This window comes from Podarcis bocagei (genome assembly GCF_964188305.1).
Source record: "Podarcis bocagei genome assembly, chromosome: 8".
Classification (NCBI taxonomy): domain Eukaryota; kingdom Metazoa; phylum Chordata; class Lepidosauria; order Squamata; family Lacertidae; genus Podarcis; species Podarcis bocagei.
The window spans coordinates 18,935,020-18,962,844 of NC_138133.1; the positions used below are offsets into that span (position 1 = coordinate 18,935,020).

Here is a 27,825-nt window from a genome sequence, read left to right on the forward strand (position 1 = left end):
ATTCCCTGGGGCTCATGATGTTTCCTTCCCAATGTGCTAAGGGAGTTATCCAGCCCTTTTCTGTGCATGCTGATTCAAAATAAAAGTCCCACGTATTACACTGAGGCTTGTTCACAAGGGAATGTACATTGGTTACAGTAAAGGTGACGCACTCTTAAGAAGAATAAGAACAAGTTGCAGCACTCTAGACAAATGCTATATTTGTCATTCCCATACAGTGGTACCTCGGGTTAAGAACTTAATTCGTTCCGGAGGTCCGTTCTTAACCTGAAACTGTTCTTAACCTGAAGCACCACTTTAGCTAATGGTGCCTCCTGCTGCCGTTGCGCTGCAGCTGCACGATTTCTGTTCTCATCCTGAAGCAAAGTTCTTAACCTGAGGTACTATTTCTGGGTTCTCAGAGTCTGTAGCCTGAAGTGTCTGTAACCCGAGGTACCACTGTACATCTAAATTGGACTTACATTGTAAATGTATGAATCTTTCCACATATACAGTGGTTTGAAAAATGCTTTGATTGTGATTTGCAACAAAATCCTCTAGTTTTGATGCAGTTTTTTTAATGCATAATGATATGTCAGTGAAAACAATATCAGATGAAATGCTACATGTGGTATATTAATTATGCATTTTTGGTGTATTAACCTAATTGTTCCAGCTGTTACAATGCTTTTTGCCTTGCCAGTACTAAATAGCCTCTAATGTTGGTGTCAAAAATGCTGTTCCTGACAGATGTTTTCTCATGACTTCTAAAAGCTATCTGCATTTGTAGCGCAAGTATTTGTCTTATCAAAGACACCAACATGAAATAGCTTTATATTTCGTAATGCCGCAGAATGTTAATGCAAACAACAAGAGAGGCAACATCTTTCATTGGACATCTTTAAATGAAATACTGGGACTCAGCTAGATTGGTAAAGAAAATGTGTTATAACACTGTGACACCAGATGGCGCTGTGGAGTCCCATCTTTCCCAACCGGATTTCCCTGTATGAGTTTACAACCCATTTAACTAAAACACTTGTATGATGTGTCTAGATCCAGCCCTGGCTTTTAGGTTCCACTAAACTTTTCTTTAGGTATAGGTAATAATGAGCGCTCCCCACATTAAACAGGGGGCACCCTTTGCGTGGTCATGCGCAGCCCCTGGGACCCTATGTGGCACCATTAGCACAGGCTTGGCTTCGCCTTCCCCAGGTGGGATACCTGGAGGTCTCCGCCTAGCTCAGCCAGTTGTCCAATCCCGCCTGGGGAGGCATTGCCAAGGTGACCAGGCCAGGTAGGGGGAGGGACCACCTTGCCCACACAATAGGGGGATGATCTTACCTGGGAATCGTCAGTTGACTCCAGAGCTTCTCCCACCCTCAGTTAAGACTTCTTTTGTAGGTTAACCTTTTCTCCACAGGTACACAGGTGCTGCTACGTCAAAGTCGCTGTTGAATTCTCTTGCATTGGCAGGTTTGGCTTTCCCATAGCAAAACGTCACAACTTTCATAGAATCATAGAATAGAATCATAGAGTTGGAAGAGACCACAAGGGCCATCGAGTCCAACCCCCTGCCAAGCAGGAAACACCATCAGAGCACTCCTGACATATGGTTGTCAAGCCTCTGCTTAAAGACCTCCAAAGAAGGAGACTCCACCACACTCCTTGGCAGCAAATTCCACTGTCGAACAGATGTTGCCGGTATCAGGCCTTGGGTGGAATCCTTTAGTCTATCTTCCCTAAATGGGGGTGGGCGTGCGGTGGTGACCTACCCCCTCTTTGCAGCGGCGATACCAGGGTTCCCCATTAAAGGGGTTATTTGAGGGGAGGCTTTGGTCTTAGAGGTTGTCATTGCACTCCCCTGCAACAGCGGTGTAATGGGGGTGGGCTCTCTCTGCTTGAACATATGTTCTCCAGAGCCAGCCCATCCCCCCCCCACAGGATAACCCTGATGTTCCCCAGATCCCCAGCGGGGGACAGGGAGGGATGAACGCCCAATGCCTGAGCCAGGGTCAACCCACATCTGAAACATAATAAAGTAGTGGCCAGTTTTAATCTCATAGCACGTTGTCTTGAGTAGTTATTCCACATGGGGCCACCCAGGGTTTGGGGGACTCCACCTGTCCATGCAAAATAAAATAAAGAAATATCAAACCTGCTAAATAGACCAATAGCTAATGAGTTGCAGATGCTTATTGGCCACTGCAGTTGGCATGGAGACAGTGTAGGGTGAATGCAAAAAAAATGACATTCTGATACCATGTATGATGTCACAAACAGGATAAGGTTAAAGTCTTGGCAGAGTGAGAAACAGTTAACAGCCTGTCTGGCTGTTACACAGTCAGGATGTACATTATTTTGGGGCTATATCAGAGGGAGAGTTTACACTGAAGTCCAGCTCCGAGGGCCTTCTGGCGGTTCCCTCCTTGTGAGAAGTAAGTTTACAGGGAATCAGGCAGAGGACCTTCTTGGTAGTGGCGCCCACCCTGTGGAACGCCCTCCCAATAGATGTCAAGGAAATCAACAACTATCTGACTTTTAGAAGACATCTGAAGGCAACCCTGTTTAGGGAAGTTTTTAATGTTTGGTGTTTAATTGTGTTTTTAATATTCTGTTGGGAGCCGCCCAGAGTGGGTGGGGAATTCTTATTCTTATTCTTATTACAGTGGTACCTCGGGTTAAGTACTTAATTCATTCTGGAGGTCCCTTCTTAACCTGAAACTGTTCTTAACCTGAAGCACCACTTTAGCTAATGGGGTGTCCTGCTGCCACCGCACCGCCGGAGCACAATTTCTGTTCTCATCCTGAAGCAAAATTCTTAACCCGAATTTCTGGGTTAGCAGAGTCTGTAACCTGAAGCGTATGTAACTTGAGGTACCACTGTATTACAATTCACGACGCACCAAAAATTAGGACAATTAATACACATTATAAACATGTTGTCCATCAAAGAGTGAACCTTGTATGTGACTTTTGGAGTTGTTTCACAAAACCTTGTAGGAGATTTTGCTGCATATCTTGGTGGTATACATATACAGCAAATTGAGAAAGTTTAGCTCACTTAATCTACAATATATTTTGGAGAATGGTTTGTCAGTTTGTTTGTTTGTTCTCTCTAGGTTCAGCTGCCTCTTGAGATATCATTGGCAAATTTGACACAAGGGTTCCTGAGCTAGGTATGGTGATTTTTGTTGATGTATGGATGCTGGCCACCATTTTGAATTAAGATAGCGACCACCAAAATGCCACTTTGGTGTGACTTCACTCATTTGCTTTGCTACTTCTTGTCACCAAATTTGGTGTAATGCTTCCTAGGGTGGGGGTGGCAGACTTTGTAACTCTTTGGATGCTAGGCGCCATTTTGAATCAAGATGGCCGACCAAAACGTGACATTACTCAACTTTTGGCATGAAGGATCCAACTCATAGATTACACTATTAATTTAAAAAACAGAATACTTTGTGGTTTCTAAAAATTTCTGGCCAGGTCTGGGCATTCCTCACGAATATTGAATAAAACTCTGTTGTTTAGTTTGCATTGTACAACAAAAGCAAAGAATTCAGAGAGGAGGACAGAAAGTGTATGGGCCAAGGATCTTGACCACTTAAAAAAATATTATTATTAAAAAATGTTAAACATAGAAAAAACTGTTCTATTCATGGATAGTGAACATTTGTGCTCTCTCCTATTGAAAACCATCTCAAATAGTTCTAGGAATGATCTTTACAGACCTCACACAAAGTAAGAAAAGGAATGTGACTGCTTATTGTGAGGCACTTCAACATGATTGTGGGTCTAACACAATGCATTCACATGCAATAACAACATTTCCTCTTTGAATTTTATTCAGTTTACATTTAAAGATGATCTTAATTATTATGCACGTTCCAATACAATACATGAACTGAAACACAGAAATCCTTTGAAATTCAGTTTTCCAAATTTTGCAGTGTTGTTCTCCCGTCAATTAATGTGTACAAAAATGTGTATACTAGAATAAAGTCCTCCTAATTATGCATAAATTAGTGAAAATGATGTTACCATTAGATGGACTTGTTTTACAAAAATTTGTATAGCAGGAGAAATTTGATATAAAATGCTGAGGAAATTCCTGAGGACTTATATAAAATTCACAAACTGCTGTAGAAATGTAGAGAACTGAACCATTTAGAAAATGAGAAATTGAAAGAAACCCAAATTGAAAGTTTCATCCATTCCTATTGCTTTAAAAAGTACCTCCCATACCACACACACAGAGAGAACTTTGTCCCCAATTTTTACCATGCAAAACAGGAAATATTACATTTGAATTTGTCAGCTTCTCCATTTTCCTGTGCCTGAAACTCTCTTCCCCTATTTCTTCAGCTTTTGGTCATACCCCAATCCATGAATCAAGCTAGCAGCCCTGTGGCATCATCTGGGGTGTTACCAAGTACTTAAAAGATTTGAGACCTGGGCCACTGACACAAATTTGCATGTGCTAATTTAAATATATAGATGCAAATTAAAATGCCATGGAAAGCAAGCCAACTGGTTTCCCAGACAAATCACCCTGATTAACACTTCAATTAATTTCTCCCTCAGCTCAAATGACCCCCAAATCAGATTCTCTTCAATTAATTTAAACCAATTACTTTCCCAGCAGATCCTGCTCCAAATAACTTCAGTGCCCTTCAGTTACCCCCAATAGTAATTTTAAATTATTTCCCCAAATTAAAATACTACCCAGTAACCCTGATCACTTCCCCATTCAGTTTCCCCCCAAATTCATTACCACCCCAAAATCACTCAGGGTCCTTGTGTGCCAAGGCACCCGAGCCACAATGTTCCCAGGAGAACAATAAAACACACTGACATGGAGTATTTTGGTTTATGGGTTGAAACAGGCCACAACTTTATTGGTTACAGATGTGAGCAGTTTGGCTTAGACATTGGGGTGAAGCTAGGCTATCACGACTCCAGACATCTGCTGGGAGTCCATGGAAGGGTAAACCACCAATAGTGGGTGCCCTATGACTTACATCAAATAGGGGCACCCAGAGAGGTCCCTGTAGGGGCTGTGACATGGCCCTAACCTCACAAAAGTTGTGACAATTGCTAGAAGATAGGTAAAAACCAAATGGCCAAGTGGGGGGAAATCCTACCCAGCCCCAACCATAGCTGTCAACCTTTCCCTTTTTTTAAAAGGGAAATTTCCTTATTCTGAATAGGATTCCGTGCAAGAAAAGGGAAAAGTTGACAGCTATGGCCCCAACATGGCGACCAGCAATTGCAATATAGTGGACGCTTGGGTTGCGAACGTGATCCATGCGGGATGCACGTTCGCAACCCGCAGTGGCGCATCTGCAGTGACGCAGCCGGCCATAACTTAGGGGGGAGGTGGTATACCTACACCCCTAAGCCATAAAACTATGAAGGCACGGCTGCCTGGCCACAGCACCGCCCACTGATAAAGATCTGGGGCATTATCCCTATGGATCCACTTCAGCAACTCCCCTGTACATCACCAAACCCTGCCTTCTGAAATCAGCGACTCCTGACTCTTGGTTCTCAGACTGTGAATTTTTTTATCTAGAATCCTAACCCACTATTGAAAGAAAAGAGAAATCTCCAAGAAGGGTGTGTTCACAGCAATGTTTCAAGGACGTGTTTTAAATTAAATTGTTTATTTACAATTTAGTACTGCATTCCCCTTTAAAATGGATGCAACAAGGAGGAGAAAGGGTCCATTAATTTATCTTTATGTTTTCTTTACAGCTTTTCCATCACCATGAATGCCCAAGGCAATGTATAGCAGTAATTTTTTTCCCCTAAAAAAACCAACTTGCCATAAAAAGCAATTATCCCTAAAATCACAACTTTATATGTTTTGTGGTTTTATATTTTTATTTTGTTCTGTGAACCACCCTAAGACCTCCGGGTATAGGATGGAATATAAATTCAATAAATAAATAATAATAATAATAATAAATAACTTTATCAATAAAATTGGCGTCTTTCCAGTGTTGACAACCAATCCTGGTCAAGTTGCTGAATTCTGCATTAGCTCTATAGTGATAAAGTTTCGAGCTTATGAAGACATGAGAGTGATGGTATTATGGGATTCCCAATAAGGTAGGACATAACTGGGGTGGGAATGTGGCAGGAACAGTCACTAGCAAGTATTTCAAGACTGTTTTAAGGAAGAGAGGGGAACCTGCCCCTTTGTATATCGGGGGGTGGGGAGGCTGTATGGAGAGAGTCTCCGCCTTTAAATTCCTGGGAGTTTACCTTAGTGAGGACCTCACTTGGAAAATCAGTATAACTCAGGTGGTCAGAAAGGCCCAACAGAGACTCCATTTCCTCAGGGTCTTGCGAAAGAATAATGGTAAACAACAAGTGATGAACTCCTTTTAAAAAGTTTCCTTTCATATTGTATCACAGTGTGGTATGCTGGCCTGACAGCCATGGACAGAAAGTCTCTACAGAGGGTGGTGAATACAGCACATGATATCATGGGCTGTCCCTTGAGTCCGCTAGATGACATTGCAAGGGATCGTTGCCTTAGGAGAGCGAGAAAAATTCTCAGGGATGACTCACACCCCAGCCATCACCACTTTAATCTTCTACCCTCGGGCAGGAGATATAGAAGTATAACCAGCCGTACCAACAGGCTAAAAAATAGCTTCTATCCATGGGCTGTTAGGCTGTTGAACGGAAAATAACATCGCGAAATTGACTTGTGAGGTGGTGTGTTGTTTGATAAGAGATTGAGTGTTTTTTTGGGGGGGAGGATCATTTAATTTCATTGTACACAGGTTGTACATCATGGAACTTTGGAGTGTCAGGCATAGCCCTATTGGCTTTAGCCCAAACGTAGCAGAGTTTTCCTGCACAGCGAGGAAGCTAGTTGCGGCAGTAATGACTAGTCAGCTAGACTCAGAATAACTATTTACAGGATTTATTAAAAAGGGAAAAAATAAAACCAGCAGAGTTTCTGCATACAAATAAAAGCAAAATAAATCCTATCTTTCTTTCTCTCTCTCTCTCTCTCATAACCATACACAGCACTTCTAACTCCTAACACACCTCACATCAAACTGTGCTAGCAATCCCTAGATAACAGAGTTGAGTGCTGCTCGTTAACCAATCAGAGTGAGTAGTTTCTAGGTCAAGCAGACCTGGGCTTTCTGCCAAGAGTAAATTGACACCAGCTTGAGTTAATTGGTGAAGCTAGAATCTGCAAGTTTCCCACGAGAACCAATTAACAGAAACTGAAACAGAAACTGAACACCCCCTCACAGATTCTGCTGAACAATTAACACCAAATACACCTATGTAGGAGATCATTTTTCCAGCAAACCTAAACCCTTGCACATTCGCTTGTTCTTTATCTTTGCCAATGGTTTAGTTAACACATCTGCTACATTTTCTTCACTTGACACATAAGTACAGGTGATTACATTGTCTTGTACACAGCAACGTACATTTTGGTATTTTACAGAGATATGTTTGGAACGCGATTTGAAACCCTCTGTTTTACTTAAGGTTATACAAGCTTGATTATCAATGTAAACTTGTACTGGTTCTCCACAATTTACATTTAAATCTGCCATCAAATGCTTGAAATAAATCACCTCGTTGCACAATTCACTCAATGCGGCATACTCTGATTCCGTTGATGACACACTTACAACGTCTTGCTTGCGTGACCGCCAGCTGATTAAAGCTCCACCGACCATTATGACTAGTCCTGTGACAGATTTTCTATCTGGCAAATTTCCCCAGTCACTATCACAGTAGCAACTCAACATTTCATCCTCTGAAGAATTTAATTGTAACATATAGCCAATTGTCTGTTTGAGATACCTCAGAACTTGTTTTACCCCTTTCCAGGCATTTAGTGTGGGTTTTGAGACCAATCTACTTAATATGCCTACTGCATAGCTAATATCAGGTCTGGACCACTGTGCTATATACAATAAACTTCCAATTACAGAGTGATATACATCAGGATGTTCAAATTCAGGACTCTCATCTGTATGAAGTGTTTTTATGAAACCTGGATCCATAGGCACCGCTGCCCCTTTGCAATCCTGCATCCTGTATGTAGTCAGTAGTTGTTTAACTTTGTTCTGCTGACTAATTAGGCAGCTGCCATCTTGGGCCCAGCACACTTCCAACCCTAGATATGTCCTAACCGGACCTAAGTCTTTTGTACACCCACCTGCAGCCTACAATCTTTGCCCCCTCAGGCGCTGCTACTGGTGTAAAGACCTTGTGCTCATTCAGAGAGGACATCTCTTCCTCCATTGCCTGTTTCCAGCGCTCTGCCTCCTCTTTTGGTAACTTTAACACCTCCTGAAAACTCTTGGGCTCTGCACTTACACTAAACACATTTGCAGTATCAGGAGAAAAACGCACCGGAGGCACTCCTTTATTTTGTCTTTTAGATCTTCTGGGAGAAAATTTTTCTTCTGACCCACTTTCCTCCTCAGAACTACGACCTCTCTTTTGTTGCTTAGCCACTGGTCTTTGGCTAACTCCACTTTCTTGAGAGCTCTTATCTGAACTTTCCTCCCCCTCAGACTCTGACTCTCTGTGTCTACCTTCAGAGTCATGAAGCTCCTGGGAAGGTTCAAACCAAACCTCAGTATTGGCATGTAGTCTCTCCCAGCCACTATGTTCACAAAAACTGGCATTCCTGGAGATCACAATGCCATTTGTCCCTTCAGCAAAGCGGAAACCTTTTCCCAGCTCCTGGTAACCCACAAACACTAACTGTTTGGTCTTAGGATCTCCCTTCTTTCTCATTTGTTTCGGAATTAATACCCAGGCTTTTGATCCAAACACATGCAAATGGTCAATTTTGGGTTTTTTCTGAAACAATTTAAAGTACGGGGTTGTACCTATTGTTTGATGAAAGAGCCTATTTTGGAGATAACACGCGGTGAGCATGCTCTCCCCCCAATAAGACATGGGTAAATCAGCATCATCAAGCATGGCAAACATCATATCTTGTAAAGATCTGTTTTTTCGTTCTGCAACGCCATTCTCCTCTGGGGAAAAAACGTTCGTTTTTCTATGCCCAATGCCACGCTTTTGTAACCAATCTTTAAAGGCATTTGACATAAATTCGCCACCTCTGTCCGTCTGAATCCTTCTGAGTTTAATGGACAGAAATCTTTCCACAGATGCCACCCAGCCTTTAAACTTAGTGAACACGTCACCCTTATTCTTCATGGGAAAAACCCAAGAATAACGCGTGGCGTCATCCACAATTGTTAGTGAAAAACGCGATCCACCCCTGCTTACAGCAAATGGACCAATTACGTCCATGTGAACCAGCTGTAGCGGTGCCTCACTAACTCTGTCACTTCTGGGGTAAGAGACTCTGTGGGTTTTAACCTTTTTACACACATTACAATCAAGGTACTTGTTACAACTCTTTAAATTACCCCCATCAGCCAATTCAGACATTTTTAGTACACTTTTCCAGCAAGCATGCCCCATTTTCCTATGCAATAAGTGCACACAGTTGTCATGTATAGCTTTGTTATTCACTGCAGGCTGAGATTTACTGACTACTGCTGCAACTTGAGATCCTGCTTTAAGCCAAAACAAGCCTCCCTCTGACTTAGCAGTGCCTAAAATCTCACCAGCCTTCTTAATAATGCAACTGTCTCCTTCAAAATGCACTTTAAACCCAGCTTTTAGCAAACAATCTACAGACATCAGATTGCTCCTTAATGACGGCACACAAAGTACATTTTGCAGGCATTCACGAAGACAAGGAACATAAACTGCACCCCCCGAAATCACTTCGGAAGTACTTCCGTCTGCTAGAGCCACCTGGCTGCGCTGTGCTGAGTTCTTGGAAACAAACAATTCATCTGAATTCACGATGTGGCGAGACGCTCCCGAATCGACCACCCAGACCGCTTGTTTCTCATCAGCAATCTTGACCTCGCCGGTCACCAGCTGAGCCGACTGTTTTTGTTTGAAGAATTTCCTTTTACGCTGCTGCTGCTGCTGATCTCGTCTCTGCTCCTGCACCGGCAACTGAGACTTGACCAACTCCGGACATTGTCGTTTTAGATGCGCTGAAGACCCACATCGGAAACAACGCCTAACAGCAAACGCTGACTCCTCACCAGTACGCTGCTTTTGCTTCACCTCTGGCACGGCATGAGAACTCCCTCCAAACCGCCCACCTGTAGAAGCCTCTGCAGCCACTGACCTTTCTTGCCTCTTCTGCCATTCTTCAATCAAACGCCCAGTAACGTAACTGACTGATAAATCACGCTCCTGTATGCCTTCTAGAGACAAAACTAAATTATCCCAGCTTTCAGGGAGAGAACTCAAAATAATAGCCACCTTCTCCTGCTGGTCTAACGCACAGTCTCTTTCCTGTAGCGCAGAAAACTTTAACTGCAAACTGTGTAGGTGTTCCTGCATTGTAACCCCAGGCTGTAACATTGCCTTGTACAATGCCTTGCGAATGAACAGCTTGGAAACCGCTGTCTCACGCACATGGAGTTCTTTAAGTGCTTGCCACACACCTCTAGCTGTCTTGATTCCCCTCACATACGGCAACTGGGAATCTTCCAGCCCCAAGACAATTGTGGCCCTTGCTCTTTGGTCTTTATCGAGGTCTTCATCATCAGGCTTCGTAGGAAACTTACTCACCACTTGCCAGAGACGATCCCTCTGCAGCATTGCCTGCATGCGTTCCGACCACAGCAAGTAATTGAAGTCATTCAGACGCTCAAAAGCCATCTGAACTGGTTGTGAGGCCATCTTGAGAGCGATGTCCCTGGAACCCGGAACCAGCTACTCACGACCACCGAGAGAGAAAACAGGAACCACAGCACCCAGCACTCACACGCTGCAGCTGTTGTCCTCGTGTCCGCTGCGTCACCAGCTCACCACGGTCAGGAACCAGCCAGGAACAACAACCTCTGGAACTACTGGAACCAACGCCGTTGATGCTGACACCACCGCAACTCAGGCTGGCAGCACAATGCCCATAACCTCATGGAACTTTGGAGTGTCAGGCATAGCCCTATTGGCTTTAGCCCAAACGTAGCAGAGTTTTCCTGCACAGCGAGGAAGCTAGTTGCGGCAGTAATGACTAGTCAGCTAGACTCAGAATAACTATTTACAGGATTTATTAAAAAGAAAAAATAAAACCAGCAGAGTTTCTGCATACAAATAAAAGCAAAATAAATCCTATCTTTCTTTCTCTCTCTCTCTCTCTCATAACCATACACAGCACTTCTAACTCCTAACACACCTCACATCAAACTGTGCTAGCAATCCCTAGATAACAGAGTTGAGTGCTGCTCGTTAACCAATCAGAGTGAGTAGTTTCTAGGTCAAGCAGACCTGGGCTTTCTGCCAAGAGTAAATTGACACCAGCTTGAGTTAATTGGTGAAGCTAGAATCTGCAAGTTTCCCACGAGAACCAATTAACAGAAACTGAAACAGAAACTGAACAGTACAATGACAGTAAATGATTATTATTACTATTATTATTATTATTATTATTATTATTATTATTATTATTATTATTATTAAATATGAAACATAAGGGCACTTGATTCTGTTGAACAGGAGGTCAGGTAATTTATGTTTTTTAGTATGTAATCATTTTGTATCCATTGCTATAGAACAAATATTTGCTTCCATTTTAAATGTGTAAATATTTTGTTTTGCTCCTTAGGTTCTAATCCTAAATGCCAGTGCTTTTTTTCTTTAAAAAAATGTTTATGGGAACTCTCATTTTGACTCAAGAAAACCACCATTTTATTGTTCAAATCTGGAAAAAATATATACAGTAAATGGACAAAAATACAAAGATTCACAAAATGTTTAGGGGTATGCGTCCCCCTGCGTCCCCCCAGGATAAAAAGCACTGCTAAACACATTTACTAAATAACAAGCCCCATTGAATAAAATGGGGTTTATGTCTGAGGAAGCATATGTCAGATTGCATAGTTAGACCTGTTAAATGTTATATTAACGGACAGCCATGTTGAATTTCATGTTCTCTTAGGTAAAGGTAAAGGGACCCCTGACCGTTAGGTCCAGTCGTGGATGACTCTGGGGTTGTGGTGCTCATCTTGCTTTACTGGCCAAGGGAGCCGGCATACAGCTTCCAGGTCGCGTGGCCAGCATGACTAAATCACTTCTGGCAAACCAGAGCAGTGGTTTACCTTCCCGCCGGAGAGGTACCTATTTATCTACTTACACTTTGACGTTCTTTCGAACTGCTAGGTTGGCAGGAGCAGGGACTGAGCAACAGGAGTTCACCCTGCCAACCTTCTGATAGGCAAGCCCTAGGCTCAGTGGTTTAACTCACAGCGCCACCCACATTCTCTTACACACACATAAACAAGCAGTTTATTCTGCTTGCTCCCTAACTCATTTTTAACCTTGCACCGCTATCTCCAAAACACCACATGGACATTAGTGGCCATGTGATGATTTTAGCTTATGAATTTTATTGTTTAATGTCTTGATTTGTATATTGGGGTACTTTTATAGCTCTGTTTAGAGTACATAATGTTTTGATAATATAAATGTTTTAAGTCTTTTGTATCAATTCAGTATATTTTCTTTTAACTGTCAAATGATTCTGTGTACATTGCAGCAGCCTTTGGCTACGTGCAATAAAACTGACTGAGACTGAGACTGAGACACATGGACATTACTTAACTCAGAGCAGTTAATTACATCAATGGCAACTCAGCCATGATCCTACTCACACCAGCTCTGGATGATATGAATAGGGCACCTGGTGAGAACTACGGTAATACGACAAAATTAATATGCAGCTTGACCTGTTTGTGACTGCACACACCTCATTACAAAATGTAGTCCAAATTGAGTGGGGGAAATGTCCAAAATGTTCAGGGAGCCATGCATTTGAAGAAACAATAATTTTTGTTTTGCATAGGCTTTCAACAACGTGATGGACCCTTTATGAATTTTGCAAAATTTTACAAAAAGATTTCAAGTAGAGGGGTCGTGATTTTGCCTTCTCTCAAACAGAAGTGTAAAAAGCAACAGAACGAAATAGAAAATGAGCTTTTGAAGATGCACCCCTCCAAATTGTGGAATGTTGGCATCCAAAATGCATGTGTAAAGGGTTTGTTGCAAGAGCTGTAGAACTCTATAGCTTCTTCTTCTTTGGTGATCACTTGTAGCCAAGTAAGATTGTCTTCCATGAACACAGTCTTAAGAGTGAGTCCGTAAGTGACTGTGGAGGCCAATTCTGGATCCACACGTCCTTCCACAGAGGGGACATAAGTTTCCAGACAGGAGTTGATGATGGTGAGGGTTTGCCAAACGTGCCTTCCTCTCAAAATGTTTCTCCCTTTCTTCCTGAGTTTGAGCATCTTCAAAGCCCATGACACCTTCGGTAAAAGCTGTTCTCCAATTGGAGCGCTCTCATACCAGTGTTTCCCAGTTGTTGGTATTTATACTACATCTTTTTCTGTGGCATCATACACTCTGTGGCAGTTGGTTCAGCTGGTAGAACAGTCTTAACCAAGGCTCTTTTGAGCTGGAACTCTGCCATCTCTTATAATAGCAATGGCTGTCATTGCCATTAGAAGAGAACAGGAGAGACAAGACATCCATGGTGAGTTCTGGCAACTCTTTTTTCTACAAAAATAGCACTGGTTTTAACAGTTGGAGCAAAAAGCATGTTGTGTTGTGCTGCTGTCTGCCTCAGAGTATCAGTTAGTCTTTAAATGTTAGTCAGTCTTAGATATATATCTATGTAAGTTCCCAATATTCGATTGGGAGCTGCCCAGAGTGGCTGGGGAAACCCAGCCAGATGGGCGGGGTGCAAATAAATTATTGTTATAGCATCTTAAACATCCCCTGCATTGTAGATTTTAATCTGCAAGTGCAAGCGCACTAAGTAAAAGTTATATGTTATTTAAACGTTAAAAGAGAGTGTTTTGTGTCTTTTTAAAAGAAGGTGCCATTTTGTGGCAAGGGATCTTCAGAAAATGGTAGGTGGATGCAGCAGATGTTGGGGGAGGCCTCTGAGTGAGCATCTCCACTTAAGTCATCTGCAAGGTGCTACTAGAGACATTCCAAGGCTATCTGCTATCACATGCAAGTTCCCAGAAAACTTGCCACCAAAGGTAGAGTATCTCATACCAAGTCACTTTAATGTTCTCAGTGTCACACAGTTCATCTTGTCCTACCCCAGAAGGTGTACAGATTACCCCAGAAGGAGTACAATTTGTCCCCCCACCAGAGCTACTACCCCTCTTCTAACACCCTAAATGGAAGGTATATAGTTCTGGTATTGTGTTGATTTGTTTTTACTGGTTTCACACTTTGAATGGTTTTTAAAATGTTATTGCTGCCTTGGAAACTCAGGGATAAATAATATTTGTATTGGAGTAAAAAAGACAAATGTCCTTTTTAATCCACTGAAATGCACACACATACGGATGCTTCTAATCTAACATGAAAAATAATTGAGCTGTTAGAACTCTTTCTCCATATTAATACTGTGTTTTCATTTATACTTTTATGTTCTATATGTAGTTCTCCTTGCATCTTCCTGCTGTTGCTTTTATCCAAGCTGGGCTGAATACTGTTCCTTCCAAGGGACCATTTCATTCCCTGCAAAAGTGGGGGTATATGTGACTTCTGATGGGCAAAATTAATGAAGTTTCCGTGGGTGGGCTTGCCTTTAAAGATGAGTTAGCCAACTTGTTCCATTTTTGAAAAAGCAAAATAGAAACTTTGCCACTACTTTAGGCTGTTGTTTGAATGCCTTTAGCAAACAGACAGTGTTCACTTTCTAACTTTAAATATAATGTGTCTACTTTTCTTCTTGCAAAAAAATAATATATCAGTAATAAACCTAGTCCAGTATATATATATAGTACTGCTTTTAACAGCTGGCAAACTGGTACAGAAAGTGGGAGGAGGGGAAAGCAACACAGTCTCAGAGAAGAGCAACAGGCAGATTGCAAAGGCATGTGTTGGACTGTTCAGGTTAAAATACATGCAGCTGATTGCTTGAGCAGATCCTGCACAACTTTCAATGCATTTTTGAGGTTGGCTTGAACTTTAACTTGCAACTTCAAGGCCATCCGGAAAAATAGAAAATAAAATCAAAATGGAGTTTAAACTACTCCTACTGGAATTTATTCTTAAAAAAATGTTTTGTGTTTACATTTGGGGTGGGGCCATATGAATGATTGTGATTGGCTGTGATATCTAGAAAAAAGATGGTCTAGATAAATGATTGTAAAGCTCATCTTCTGGAATTGCCCTCTGACGTGATTAACGACCTGAGCCTTTGATGAGGCTCCAAGCACATTCCCATTCAGCAGAGAATCAAAGCAGCACACGGAAGTGATGAGATTTATGGCTACATCGCTATGCTTTATTTTCTAGCTACGCAAACAGAAAAGAAATCATCCTCTCTCTGTGAAAGGCAGAGAGCAACTGAAAAACAAAGGAACAGGGAACCAGTAAAGTCACATCCATCTCCCGTGAGACTTCCAACATCCTGGAATGTCTCTGGAATGTAAACAGAGTCTTGTGACTCCAAAGCACTGCACAGTGGCAAACAGAAACTAACAGAAGGAAGTGAAGAGGAAGGGGTTGAAGCTGCAGATCCATGGTGCGAGACTGAAAAGGGGTGATTCAGCGTTGTGCCATGGTTTAAACTGACCCCAGCCATGCCCCCAAGCTGCCTGATTGGCTGCTTGGCTAATTGGCATGGCCAGTCTTCCCAAGCATAAGGCGGGACGCAGCCCTGCCCCCCACACTGAGGGGGGAGGCTTGGTGGCTTGCCCACAATGTGTCCCCACAAGGAGGTGGAGCCACTATGTCAAATTTTGTGGGGGGGGGGGGGACAAACCTAGTAAAAATTATATATATGAAATAGAAAAGATTGTCCAGTACCAGAGATTGACAGAAGCATAATTGTCCACCCTGCCCGCTGTTTAAGAGCATGGTTTTGGTGGGCTCCATGCAGTAGATACAACATTAAAATCAGCCCATAGTCAGTTTTGCTTTTGTATCACATATTCCATCACCTTTTATTTCAGTTCTAATAGCGTATTCTCAGATTTAGTGCCGGCTGCTCTAACTTGTATGTGTCTTAATATATATACTGATATAAAACACTTCTGAATGGCACGGTGCTGGCTGGAGCCTTTTAAAAAAAATATTTATGCCCCCTTCAGATTTTTTTTTTTTTAAAAGCTTTTAAGTTTGTTATATAGCTTTGCCATTTCTGCCACAGTGTTATACCGTTTCTAGAAATCATTGCAGTAAAACTTCATGTTAACGTCACTGAGATATTAAAAGTGAGATATAAAATGTCTCGTGATATTTGATATGTGTGTGTATACCAAAATAATTCTATGAAATGTTTGCAACACTTTTTGTCCCTGCTGAATGGAACTTTTAAAGTTAGGCCTTTGGAGAAAAGTACTTTTAAGTGAAAATATGAATTGTGTGCATTGTGTTACTAATTAAGTAGTGCTTAAGTCCCCAAGAAAAATTAATTGCTTCTAGGCAAAACTACATGTTACGTGCATATAAGTAACCAAATTAGGGACACCCCTTTTGTTTTAGGAAAAGTTCCTTCACGGTGGGGTGATTTAGAAGAAAAAAGTGACGGGGGAGGGATTATCAAACCCCACCCCACCCCATCATCCTTCACTTCAAATAGCTCTCTCAGAAAAACCCTTTTTTAAAAAACCAAAAGCACTGTCAGAACTTCATTATATGCATTTCTGTGTAAGTTATAGTTAGCCCCTTAGACATCTTATAAACTGAAGTATGAACTGAGCCTTTGCCATGCTGTGAGTTCTTTTTAAGTGAACAATTTGCCAACTGAGACTTGTTGACCAGATTGGTATATTGGTGGAGAAGTAAATTTGGGGAATGATTGAATGAATGCAGGAATGTAGAATTTTAAGAATTCTTATGAATAAAGAAGATACCCTCCTCTCTTCTCAGCTACTCAAATGTATGTGGAAACTCACAAGGGGGGGGGGAGAGAGAGACACACTGGTGTTTTTTGCAATTTCACCATAATTGAAAAGTTGAGGCGAGATGCATATGCAATATCTGAGGTATCACAGAAACCGGGCTGTCTTAAGCATATGCGCCGCCGGGGTGCAAAGATCCACCCAGCACCCCACCTCTAGTCCCAGGTGTGCAGGAGGGTGGAGCTGGCCAGCCGCCTCAGTGTCTCGCTGGCTCAGTCGCTCCTGAATTTGCAACACAGAGCCACCCCCAGCAGAAGAGCTGGCTGCAGCGCACCAACCGACGGGCAGGCTCTTCCCCAGACTCAACTCTCGGACCCCAGACTCTGGGCCTGGCGCCCCAGAGAGCCTGGCGCCTGGGTGCCCTGCACCCCGGCACCAATGGGTAAGATGGCCCTGCACAGAAATTAAGTTGTATGTCCTGCTATACTCATTTACGTAGGCACAAATCCTATTGAATCCATTGAGGCTTAGTTCTGAGTAGATTTACAGTATATTTTTGTTATTTAGTCAATTAGTCAATTAGTCGTGTCCAACTCTTCTTGACCCCATGAATCAGAGCACGCCAGGCACTCCTGTCTTCCACTGCCTCCCAAAGCTTGGTCAAACTCATGTTCGTAGCTTCGAGAACACTGTCCAACCAGCTTGTCCTCCGTCGTCCTCTTCTCCTTGTGCCCTCAATCTTTCCCAACATCAGGGTCTTTTCCAGGGAGTCTTCTCTTCTCATGAGGAGGCCAAAGTATTGGAGCCTCAGCTTCAGGGTCTGTCCTTCCATTGAGCACTCAGGGCTGATTTCCTTCAGAATGGATAGGTTTCATCTTTTTGCAGTCCATGGGACTCTCAAGAGTCTACCACAGCACCACAATTCAAAAGCATCAATTCTCCGGCAGTCAGCCTTCTTTTTGGTCCAGCTCTCACTTCCATACATCACTACTGGGAAAACCATATAGGATCACATAATTAAAGTGATATGGTTAATCAATCAAATTTCCATTAATCAGGTTGCAGCCTTGGGTAAAACAATGCTCTTTTAACTGAAAATGCAGAGTTAAGAAAGTATTATACTAAAGTGGCTGAAATAGAAGGTTCCTCCTAAATTCATAGTTAAATGTTACATTTGAGAATCCCAGTGGAATTTTTCACATGTGGGAAAATGGCCCTTTCAAACCAGAAAAAAGACTTTCTTATCTAGAATGCTTTTCTTTGGTATGAAAGTGCATCTCTTCCAAGGACATTTTATTATTATGTGAATTATTTAGGCTACTGCCCTATATCCATTTACCTGGGAGTAAGCCCTCTTGAACTCAAGGGGGGTTTACTTCTGAGTAGACTTGTGTAGGATTGTGCTGTTAGTTTGTACACCATCAGAAAATGTTGGGAAGTTGTAGTGAAAGTAGAAAGCTTGACATTGGCTAACAGTTAATAGAAACAGAAGGTTATACTATTTAGCTTCATATATTGCCTTACTTCATGACACTCATGCTTCTTCAAGCCAACCACCACTTTTTGACAACCAAGTTAATATTATAGCAACAAGAAAAATAAACACAGTTTTATTCTGCAATCCTATTCATATTTACATAGATGTAAGTCACACTTGGGGGTGGAGGGAGATAACTCTCTAGTTGTTGGATTGTGTCCAGCGTTGTTGCTCAGCCGACAATAAGGTTTTTCTCAGCAAAACATGAAGGGAAGCATCAAATGACCCATCAGAACAGAGTTTTGTTGTTTAGTCGTTTAGTCATGTCCGACTCTTCGTGACCCCATGGACCAGAGCACGCCAGGCACTTCTGTCCTCCACTGCCTCCCGCAGTTTGATCAAACTCATGCTGGTAGCTTCAAGAACACCATCCAACCATCTCATTCTCTGTCGTCCCCTTCTCCTTGTGCCCTCCATCTTTCCCAACATCAGGGTCTTTTCCAGGGAGTCTTCTCTTCTCATGAGGTGGCCAAAGTATTGGAGCCTCAGCTTCACGATCTGTCCTTCCAGTGAGCGCTCAGGGCTGATTTCCTTCAGAATGGAGAGGTTTGATCTTCTTGCAGTCCATGGGACTCTCAAGAGTCTCCTCCACCACCATAATTCAAAAGCATCAATTCTTCGGCGATCAGCCTTCTTTATGGTCCAGCTCTCACTTCCATACATCACAACTGGGAAAACCATGGCTTTTACTATACGGACCTTTGTTGGCAAGGTGATGTCTCTGCTTTTTAAGATGTTGTCTAGGTTTGCCATCGCCTTTCTCCCAAGGAGCAGGCGTCTTTTAATTTCGTGACTGCTGTCACCATCTGCACTGATCATGGAGCCCAAGAAGGTAAAATCTCTCACTGCCTCCATTTCTTCCCCTTCTATTTGCCAGGAGGTGATGGGCCCAGTGGCCATGATCTTTGTTTTTTTGATGTTGAGCTTCAGACCATATTTTGCGCTCTCCTCTTTCACCCTCATTAAAAGGTTCTTTAATTCCTCTTCACTTCCTGCCATCAAGGTTGTGTCATCTGCATATCTGAGGTTGTTGATATTTCTTCCGGCAATCTTAATTCCAGTTTGGGATTCATCCAGCCCAGCCTTTCGCATGATGAATTCTGCATATAAGTTAAATAAGCAGGGAGACAATATACAGCCTTGCCGTACTCCTTTCCCAATTTGGAACCAATCAGTTGTTCCATATCCAGTTCTAACTGTAGCTTCTTGTCCCACATAGAGATTTCTCAGGAGACAGATGAGGTGATCAGGCACTCCCATTTCTTTAAGAACTTGCCATAGTTTGCTGTGGTCAACACAGTCAAAGGCTTTTGCATAGTCAATGAAGCAGAAGTAGATGTCTTTCTGGAACTCTCTAGCTTTCTCCATAATCCAGCGCATGTTTGCAATTTGGTCTCTGGTTCCTCTGCCTCTTCTAAATCCAGCTTGCACTTCTGGGAGTTCTCGGTCCACATACTGCTTGAGCCTTCCTTGTAGAATTTTAAGCATAACCTTGCTAGCGTGTGAAATGAGTGCAATTGTGCGGTAGTTGGAGCATTCTTTGGCACTGCCTTTCTTTTGGATTGGGATGTAGACTGATCTTCTCCAATCCTCTGGCCACTGCTGAGTTTTCCAAACTTGCTGGCATATTGAGTGTAGCACCTTAACAGCATCATCTTTTAAAATTTTAAACAGTTCAGCTGGAATACCATCACTTCCACTGGCCTTGTTATTTGCAGTGCTTTCTAAGGCCCATTTGACGTCACTCTCCAAGATGTCTGGCTCAAGGTCAGCAACCACAATACCTGGGGTGTACGAGACATCCATATCTTTCTGGTATAATTCCTCTGTGTATTCTTGCCACCTCTTCTTGATGTCTTCTGCTTCAGTTAGGTCTTTACCACTTTTGTCCTTTATTATGGTAATCTTTGTACGAAATGTTCCTTTCATATTTCCGATTTTCTTGAACAGATCTCTGGTTCTTCCCATTCTGTTGCTTTCCTCTATTTCTTTGCATTGCTCGTTTAAGAAGGCCTTCTTGTCTCTCCTTGCTATTCTTTGGAAATCTGCATTCAATTTCTTGTATCTTTCATTATCTCCCTCGCATTTTGCTTGCCTTCTCTCCCCCGCTATTTGTAAGGCCTCGTTGGACAGCCACTTTACTTTCTTGCATTTCTTTTTCATTGGGATGGTTTTAGTTGCTGCCTCCTGTATAATGTTACGAGCCTCCACCCATAGTTCTTCAGGCACTCTGTCCAGCAAATCTAAATCCTTAAACCTGTTCCTCACTTCCACTGTGTATTCATAAGGGATTTGGTTTAGATTGTATCTTACCTGTCCAGTGGTTTTTCCTACTTTCTTCAGTTTAAGCTTGAATTTTGCTATAAGAAGCTGATGATCTGAGCCACAGTCAGCTCCAGGTCTTGTTTTTGCTGACTGTATAGAGCTTCTCCATCTTTGGCTGCAGAGAATATAATCAATCTGATTTCGATGTTGCCCATCTGGGGATGTCCATGTGTAGAGTCGTCTCTTGTGTTGTTGGAAAAGCGTGTTTGTGATGACCAGCTTGTTCTCTTGGCAGAACTCTATTAGCCTTTGCCCTGCTTCATTTTGATCTCCAAGGCCAAACTTGCCAGTTGTTCCTTTTATCTCTTGATTCCCTACTTTAGCATTCCAATCCCCTATAATGAGCAGAACATCCTTCTTTGGTGTCACTTCTATAAGGTCTTGTAATTCTTCATATTATTGGTCAATTTCAGTTTCTTCAGAACAGAGTTAGCGGGGGTTAAAAATTGCAGGGAGAAGGGAGTTGCTGAAAAATGCCTCCCCCCCATCCACTGATACAAGCTTTACTGTCAGTTGAGCAACTCTGTTGGACAGTGGCATATTTATGGGCAAGGCTTTTTATCAGCCGGAACTTGCTGGAACTCAGTTGTGGCACCTCTCAGGTGGGTGCATTCATGGTGAGTTCCAGCACCTCTTTTTCTAGAAAAATAGCACTGTTAAGAGGTATGTGAAATTGTCAGTTTGCATTTCTTAGTACAGAAAGTACTAAGTGATCTGATGTGCAGAGATCTTTCCTATTTGACTTAATTCAAGAGGGTTCTAGAAGGTTTGTTTATTTGTGAAAGAAGCAGGCAGAAGGTTTCTGATGTTTGGGTTGTTTCTTCTGGGAAGCTGAGTACAGCTGATTTAAACTGGTTCAGGGCCTGTAAGACAGTTGTTCCGTCTGGCCTTTGGCTTGGAGCCAATTTGATTCCCTCCCTCTCTTTCTTTTTTCCTTTCCTTCTCCTCCTGCGATGAGGCTACATTTTAATATTTTAATGTTTTAATATTTTAATGTTGTATTTTAATTTTGTTTTTAAGTTGTAATCATTCAACTTGTTTTTATTACTCCTTGTAAGCCGCACTTGTAAGCCTTGGCTGGGGAGCGCGGGGTATAAATAAAAATTATTATTATTATTATTATTATTATTATTATTATTATTATTATTATTATTATTATTATTATTATTCTGTTGTCCTTTCTGTCAAGGTTATGCTGACTATAATAGTCAGCCCAGGAGGATCCTGGGTTTCTCTCACTTTCTCTTTCAATCTCTCTTGTTCTGCTGTGGTGTTCTGTATGATACAGTGTTAAGGTTTCATCTTATTATAAGTTATTGTTAAGTCTGCTGCAACTGGATTTCTTATGGACAGTGCCAATCCTGAATTTATTGGATTTATGACCATTATGCTCATTTGTCTTCAGTAGCAGTAAAGCTCTGCTGGATGAAGTACAATTACAGTGGTACCTTGGGTGGGTTGAGAACATAATTAGTTCTGGAAGTCCATTCTTAACCTGAAACTGTTCTTAAGCTGAGGTACCACTTTAGCTAATGGGGCCTCCTGCTGCCGCTGCGCCACCTCCGCACAATTTCTGTTCTCGTCCTGAAGCAAAGTTCTTAACCCGAGGTAATATTTCTGGGTTAGTGGAGTCTGTAACCTGAAGCATCTGTAACCTGAGGTACCACTGTACCTGTGGTCTATTTTTGGGGAACTCTGCAACGTGTATGTTTTTTGCTCCTCTGAAGAGGCTGGGGTGACCGAAATATGCACAGCAATATGGCTCCATGCGGTTGAGACCCTCCAGTTTATTAGTATACATGGTTAACCTTCTTGGTTATTAGTTTATTAGTAGACAAGGTTAACCTTCTCTGCCTTCTCGGTAGTGGTGTCTGACCTGTGGAACGCCCTCTCATCAGATGTCAAGGAAACAAGCAACTATCCTACTTTTAAAAGACATCTGAAGGCAGCCCTGTTTAAGGAAGTTTTTAATGTTTAATGCTGTATTGTGTTTTTAATATTTGATAGGGAGCCCAGAGTGGCTGGGGAAACCCAGTCAGATGGGTGGGGTATAAATAAATTATTATTATTATTATTATTATTATTATTATTATTAACCAAGAATATACATTTGACTACAAGCAACATATTGACATTCCAGTACAGTGGTACCTTAGGTTAAGAACTTAATTCGTTCCAGAGGTCTGCTCTTAACCTGAAACTGTTCTTAACCTGAAGCACCACTTTAGCTAATGGGGCCTCCTGCTGCCACTGTGCCACCGCTGCACGATTTCTGTTCTCATCCTGAAGCAAAGTTCTTAAGCCGAGGTACTATTTCTGGGTTAGTGGAGTCTGTAACCTGAAGCGTCTGTAACCTGAAGCGTATGTACCACTGTATTTAGTTAATTGCCTTGTTTCCACTCTTCATTTCTCCTCCTCCTGCATTAAAATCAGGAAAGGGTAGTTTGTAAAGGCAACCAGGGCTTAGCCGACCAACTGAAATATCAAGTAATCTGTCAACTTAAGTTGTCATTCTTCTTTGGTTTGGACCTTGCTCCTTTTCTATTTTTGGGCTGACAACAGTAGTGACATACATAAATAACCTTTTTTTGGCACCAGGGAATTTCAGTCTGAATTATCCCCAACAAAAAGGACTTTTTTGGGGGGGGGTACTTTTAAACATTTTAGCCTTATGAATCCTTTCACTATTTGTTGAGTTCCACTGACCACACTGTGACTCTCTTTTTTGTAAATGACTTGCTTATTTTGTTTCACTTATAGCATTTTTTTGAAATGGATGGAGATGACAAAATATTGTTTAAAAAGGTTGTGGGGGTTTTTTGCTACACTTCCTGTAGCAGATGTCTGCAGGAAACCCATAAGCAGAACCTGGGTGCCAGATCATTCTTCCTTCCTGCAGTTTCTAGCAACTGATATTCAGAAGCACAACTGCCTCTGACAATGGAGAAAGCCCAGCAGAAACTGCTTTGCATGATGCTAGGGTCGATTAAGGTTCCTGAAACAAAATTTTAAATCTTCCTGTAGAATATGTAGCCTCTCCAAACCATTTGATCCTACTTTCTGTGAATTGACTTATCAGCCAAATTCAAATGAGCTTCCATGTGAAAGGAGGTTGTGTTTGGAGCATTGCAGATTGGATCGATATCTAGGCGAAAAATTCCCCTTTGTTTACTATGAGTCCAAAAGCTATTTAATTCAAATCTCTCCAGCAGGACATTAATCTCTGGGACATTAATTGCCTATTTAATAACTCTACATTGCTAATTAGGCTACTAGAGTGATAGCTGGTATTTCTGCAGTTTCGTTTCTAGTGAAGTGTGTTCATCAAGGGAAATTTGGAAATTTTCATTCCACTCCTTGCTTGAAAGAACATGGATCTACTACTTAGTATAGTTTTGTATAACTCAGCCCTCTTTAGATATTACAGCTGCAAAAGGGCAACAAGAGTAGAAAAGAGCTACAGAACTGCACTTTTCATCCTCCCTTCTCCCCCCATGTTCAGCCTCCCCATATCCATCTGTAACTCCTACAATGGAGACCCTTTTCTACTTTTGGGGGCTCCATGTGTTCTTGATGAAGGACCTTGATCTCTCAGGCTTCAAAAAACAAATGGGGAACCTCCCTGCTGCAGAAATTGCACCAAGCACAGAGAAGCTAGAAGGAGCCATGCAACGATGAGGCAGGATTTGATGTGGGGACCCATGGCCATTTTCTACTTGTGTTGCCCTTGACATCTATGAGGGCTGAAGCAGCTGGAAAAAAGAGGTGGTTTTGAATGCAGAGCTGCAGGTGGTGTTCCGGGCACTGGGAACACCATGGTGGGAGTCCTCTTCCTACTTAAACTCTGAGGCAGTAAATGCCGTATTTTACAACCTCACATCTGAGATGAATAGCTAAACCCACTAACCCCCCGCAGCTAGTGAGCAAGAATAAGTAAATCCATAAATAAAACATCTTGAATGGAAAGGTCTTGGTTCATCCTTTAATTTGTGTTTCTAGGATTTATAAACAAAGTGGAATTTCCAAATTCAGAACTGTGAATGCAAAATCCTTTGAAGTTGTCTGCTTATGTTAATTGTAATCTAAACTTGATTAAACAAAATATACTAAGCAGAACTTTCTCTCCATCTACCTACTAGTTGCACTCCAAAGGAAGCCTAAAGTTAAATTCTCTTCAACATGGGGTAAGGGGATAGCTTTTATGTATCTGCTTAATCCAAATATTCATGGGTAAGATCAATTTGTGGCATTCACTTCTTTTTTAAAAAAGAAATGTTAGGTAACAATCAGATTCAATACACATGCTTAAAATACATTTGGAAGTGAAGTCTGTTTTCATTGATGTAGCAGATGGGTTTCTGGAAAAGATAAGAGGAACTCGGTTGGAGGTAGACCAGAGGCTATTTTTGACATCTTGTTAGAGGGACAGATGATGCAACAGTAACTTAAATAAAAATTTTGTAGCCTTGAGTCATGTTTAGCAGAAATCAATTCAGAGTTCAAATGAGTTGAAAATGCTTCATGTGTGTTTTCAAGGTTGAAATTGTCTTTTACATTGTGAAAATTCCTTGAAGTTTCCTGCCGTACAGTGGGATTTAGCATTCTTGTTTACCCTTCACTCATCCAAATTAAAAGCACAAATGCAATGTTATGTTTTCAGAATATTTGGTAACCAAACTTATATTTATGTTTTCTGCTCCAAAGTATTGTCCAAGGTCTGCAGACATGTGAATAATAAAGTTTTGTGTTTGTTTTTTTTTTAAAAAAAGGTGAAGACATTCTTGCTCCTGGCTGCGTGTGGGATATGTGGATAATTGGGCTGGTTTAAAATTAGAACTCTTAACAGGGGTTGACATGTACACAGACTGGGGAAGTCTATATATATGATTGAAAGAAACCTCTTATTTTCTAGAGTTCATTATCACATGGCAAGAGCCCTGCATTATGCACACACTTGTAGTATATACAGTGGTACCTCGGGTTACAGATGCTTGAGGTTACAGATGCTTCAGGTTACAGACTCCACTAACTCAGAAATAGTACCTCGGGTTAAGAACTTTGCTTCAGGATGAGAACAGAAATGGTGTGGCGGCAGCGGGAGGCCCCATTAGCTAAAGTGGTACCTCAGGTTAAGAACAGACCTCCAGAATGAATTGCGTTCTTAACCCGAGGTACCACTGTATACACATGTTCTGTGAAATCAGGGTGTAGTACAGGGGTGTAGATGATGTGCACATATCCTCTCACCTGCCTGCCATGTGTTCAGTGATACTTTGAACTATCCATTGCACATTGATACGAATGTTGCATCTTGTGGTTTATTTACCTGTGGTTTCACCTATACAGATTTTCCTGTGACTCTTGTCATCAGGTGATGGACTTGCATGTGTGAACATGCATACTTTCCTTACGGATACCATTCTTGTTTCTTGTATGGGATTGGAGGAAGGCTACCCAGTTCTTTATTTCTTTCATAATTTTCGATCCTTCCCTTCCTCCCACAGGAGCCCTGAGTGGCAGATAAGCTATTAAAAAGGCAAATAAAATGAAATAAAGACATTGAAAAACAATAGGGAGTCCTAAAAGCAGTCACATACCCTTATTAATAATAATACCAAGGTTGCCAGCAACAGTTTTTTTAAACCATCAAATACCTGGTAATCAGGGTGAACATTCTTCCTGAATGAAATAGACACAGGCACAAGATGGTTTCTATTGGAGGGGGTGGTACTCTTTTGGGTACTTGGACCCTAAATCTTTTAAGACTTTATGTCCTAGTCCTGACACCTTGAATCGAATCTGGTAGCTACCTTGCTGACAGCCAATGTGCTGCTTTCAGGTTTAGTGACACATGGTCCCATCAGGTTACTCCAATCACCAACCTAGAGATGATATTGTGCACTAGCTGCAGCCTTCGCACCATTTTCAGGGGTAGCCCCATATACAGCATGTTGTATTATTCCAAGAGGGAGGTCACTAGAGTATGCACAGCTGAAGCCAGGCTGTTGTGGTCCAGGAATTGACATAGGTGGCAAACTAGCCAAAGCTGGGCTTAAGCACTCCAGTGGGACTCCAAACACAGATTGGATCCTCCAGTTCCTGCAGAACGAGTGCAGCTCCTTCCAGAACAGATTGCACTGGTCCTGATACCAAAATTAGAAGTGTGGCCACAAATGTCTAGACCACCTTTTCCCCATCCTGGTGCTGTGCATTTTACAAATCCCATCAGCTCCAGCCTACGACGTCATCAATGGTAAAGGGTTATTGGAGTTGTAGTCCAAAGCCTCTGGAAGATATCAGGTTGAGAAGACCGGTCTTCACTGCTCTGAACCAGTTAATGACAGAAAAGGGGAAATATGCCATGAATTGGGGCCAAAGGATTCCCCCCCCCTTCCACTCACATTTACTAGTGAATGTGACAAATGTGAAACCCAGCTGTGGTCACCTGATCATGTGAAACAATATGTTTTGAAACCAACTGGATCTGCTTAAGTTGTTGGAGTTTTCTCTTCAGAATTTATGACATCTCCTCAATCAATCAACCAACCAACCAACCACCAGTGTTGAAATCAATGCCACCTTCTACTGTGATGTTTGGACAATGGATTTATGAAGTGGGGTGGACTTCAAAATAGCCACTTGCTAAATCATCTGTGATGAGTAAAACAGTGCTTTTGGTGAACAGGCAGAAAAGGAAAACATATAAGATTGTTGTTACCTCAGCTCCCACCAGCTTGAAATGACTAACATATGCAGGTATGGCCCAAACCCATAAATCCTCATATAAACCTCCATACCTACCTAAGTGCAAACTTAAGCAATGGGGAATGGATTCATTCAGATCCTCTCAGAACAGATGATTAGGCCCAAGTCAATATTCCTAAATGTCTTGCTTAATAAACTCTCAGGTATGCATCCTCAACAACAGGTCGACTCTAGTCCTTCTGATGTGCCAGGTTCCAGAAGCTTGATTCTTTGAACACTTGTGCTATCATACAACTGACTTATACTCCTGTC

At 41.9% G+C, this 27,825-nt stretch overlaps 1 protein-coding gene and 1 long non-coding RNA gene across 2 annotated transcripts in view; one reads left to right on the forward strand and one right to left on the reverse strand.

Annotated features, from left to right (window-relative positions):
* LOC308593732 (cadherin-10) overlaps positions 1-27,825 on the reverse strand; it is a 419,208-nt gene that overhangs the window by 344,649 nt on the left and 46,734 nt on the right. The window lies entirely within an intron of this gene.
* Positions 12,695-27,825, forward strand: part of LOC308594010 — a 30,482-nt gene continuing 15,351 nt past the window's right edge. Inside the window, exon 1 of the long non-coding RNA XR_014011219.1 lies at positions 12,695-14,123. This is a non-coding gene — a long non-coding RNA (uncharacterized lncRNA). The remainder of the gene's footprint in view (positions 14,124-27,825) is intronic.